The following is a 3,268-nucleotide window of genomic DNA, read 5'->3' as shown; positions in this document are numbered from 1 at the left end:
AGAAATAAAACCTATGTTGTCATTTTTTTTTGATGCTAGCCATTCTGACTATATTGACATAGGATCTTGCATTTTCCTGATGGCTAAAGGTGTTAAACATGTTCACATTTATTAAACATTTATATTTCTCCTTTTGAGAACTGTCTGTCCCACTTTTGACTGAGCTGTTTAGTATTTTTTTGTATTCTTGCATATTATTGGTATTAATCTTCAATCAGATATACAAAGGGGCAAAGCTTTTCTCCCATTCTGTAATCTGTCTTTCATTTAACTTTTTGTTCTTATTGTACAGAAGATTTTTAAATTCAAGAGGTCCCAATTGTTGACAGTTGGCTTTATTTCCTATGCAACTAGTGTTCTATACTTCAGAAAGTCCTGGTCCATGTCTACCTGTTCTCTATACTTTTTCTGAAAAGATTTCATAGTTTCAGGCCCTACATTCAGATATTTGATCCATTAGTCTCCTCATCATAGTTTATTAAAGAGGCTGTTCTTTCTCAATGTACATTTTAAAAATTATTCCCCTTTTTGTGCATTTAATATAATTACACAATTCCCCCTTCCCTTCATACCTTCCAAATCCTTCCATACACCCCTACTTTCATTCTTTCAAATTCATGGTCTCTTTTGTTTCTTTAATTATTGTTGCATATATTGTGGGGGGAGAGGAGAAAGAGGCCTGCTTAGTTTATATAATGTTGTTTGTGTGTATATTTTCAGGGATGACCACTTGGTATTGGACAACTAATTAGTGTGCTCTTCTCCAAGGAAGACTATTTCTCTCACCCTAAGCATTCTTTGGTTACCAGTAGTTCTTTGTGTAGGATTGAGGCCTCAGGGACTTTCCCTTGTCAATGTTATTATTTTTATTTTATACATTTTTACTTTCTATGTGTAAATTTCTACCTGAATCTACTGCTCTGTCCCATTGATCTATGTGCCTCTTTTTGTACTGGTACTACAGTATATCATGTCCTTTATAAGCAAGTATGAATAAATAGATGAGAAATATGTTATAAAAAGACAATTACTATGTCATGGAGTATTCTTAATAATTTTGTTCTTTGATTAATTTCATATTATATGTTTCTGTCTGAATGAGTCAGAACTATGTTGCAAATGAATGGGAGCTTATTCAGCAAACATTCAGTAGTGTACTTACCCTCCTGTATTAGTTGCAGATAGAGAGCCTTTCCAAACAAATGCTATATTACTTGATCAGGTGAAAAAAGTGGGTAAGAACATTCCTTTAGAAATAAAGATTGTAGAAAACCACAGATGCACACACAAGGAGCAGAAAGAAGGTGGCAGAATTGACCCTTAGTGATACACAAATATTTGTGTATACACAGGGAAGAGTGAGCAACCTGCAGAAAAGGGAGTTCAGTCCAGTGTACATTACTGATAGTCCAGTTAAGACCAGAACTAAGAATATTCCACAGGTAATGTAGATGTGTGCTCTTAAGTTTTAGTCAACAAATTAGCTATCCACTGAAATGGCATCACAATCATCCTCTGAAATATGTTTAGATATCCTTCTGCTGATATCATCCTTTTGAGTGAGTATGCTAAGCAGAAATGAAAACACATACCAGAACCATAGTGTCACAGTTATGAATATGCACCATGTGGAAAAAGAACACAACTCAACATGCTATTAACCGGAGGACTTCTATATCTTGTCACAAACACAGGTAAGAGATTCTGTTCTAAGATAAATGGAAAGGAAACATAAGAATGCATTAATTTTATTTATAAATTAGTTTATCCAAGAATAATAAAGTTGGGAGAAAGGAAACTAGTACTGTTTAAAATACATTCATATTTTGGTCTTTATTTCTTCATTGTTACTAGCTATTCAGAAACAATAATGTCAGGTAGACTTGTGCGTGTCTGCAACCATGGGCTTCTGGTGGCTGAGGTAAGAGAGTCAGTGTAAGACGAGCCTGGACTACACAGGAAGATATTGCCTCAAGAAAATGAAATCAATAAACACAAGAACAGCACTCTAAATACAAGACATCAAAGCCATTTTCTTCAGATTGCTCCTCTAACTTCAACAAATACTTAAAAACACTGAAAGAATATATTCTGAAAAATGCTTTTGATTTTATGAAGCAAATTTTTAAATCAACACTCCTGTGAGTATACTTTATTGAGGCAGAATGTTAGCTGAGATTTAAACTCGAAAGATCTTTCATCATCTGCATCAAATATGGCTTTGTTGAGTTGTGCCAATGATAGTATTTGTGGAATTATAGAAAATTGTAATCTTTATGAGAAATTAATATATTAATAAAAATGTTATAAAAGCTGAAAATATAGTTTTCTGTATGAGACAGTAAAATAAAGAAAGTGCTCTGTGTTGGGGCTTATTTAAAGAATCCTGAGCTCATAAATTTGAGTATTAAATATACTTTTATAGTGTCAGGATTAGATTCTATTCTTTGATGATATTAACTCAATGCATAGTGGATGGTAGTAAAACATTTTAATATTTAGCAATTGTGAAACACTATCATGAAAATAACTCTTGATACAATATTATGAAAATAACTCTTGAATAAAAAGAGTTTGGACTTTTTTTTTTTTTTTTTGCCCTCAGAGCCAAGTTAATCATACATATCAAATTCAAGCACATAAAACTTCAGATTGTTCTCCTACTGTGCACTCAACCTGTTTGTTTAACCTACCTGTAATAGAACAACGTAAGAACCACTCTTACTTGCCTTGGATTTCCCATGTAATCAGCTTTTACAGAATAAGTTTTTACATGACTTTATTCTTAAATTATGTATACTCTCATGACCCTGGCCCAGAGAAATATATGTGTTTTTGTATATGTTATGATAGTCATTGGCTGGAAACAGCAAATAGGATAAAATTGGCCTTATAAAATGAATATCCACCAAAGATATTGCAACCAACATACAGATACCACTTGATAGCATTTTTTTTAATTGTCTGGGTCAGTTAAAGTCAATAAATTGATCCTTTGTATAATCTGTTAAAGATTTCTCAAAAGTATTTCTCATTCCTTCCCCATGTGATACTTTCTGTGTTGTTAAATAAATATAAAGCAAAAGCCTCTTGTGTTAGGGAAACACACACACAGAGACAGAGACAGAGAGACAGAGAGATGGCAGGGAGAGAGAGACAGGACAGTACAGCTAGATAGAGATTCAGATTCACACAGCAGACAGATAATGAATGAAGACATAGGGAGAAAGAAGCAGAGGATTCAATTCTGGGCTTGTTCTTGGCAAAA

This window comes from Onychomys torridus, chromosome 6, assembly GCF_903995425.1.
Source record: "Onychomys torridus chromosome 6, mOncTor1.1, whole genome shotgun sequence".
Classification (NCBI taxonomy): Eukaryota; Metazoa; Chordata; class Mammalia; order Rodentia; family Cricetidae; genus Onychomys; species Onychomys torridus.
The sequence above is the reverse complement of the archived record's forward strand: the minus strand, read 5'-3'. Positions refer to the sequence as shown.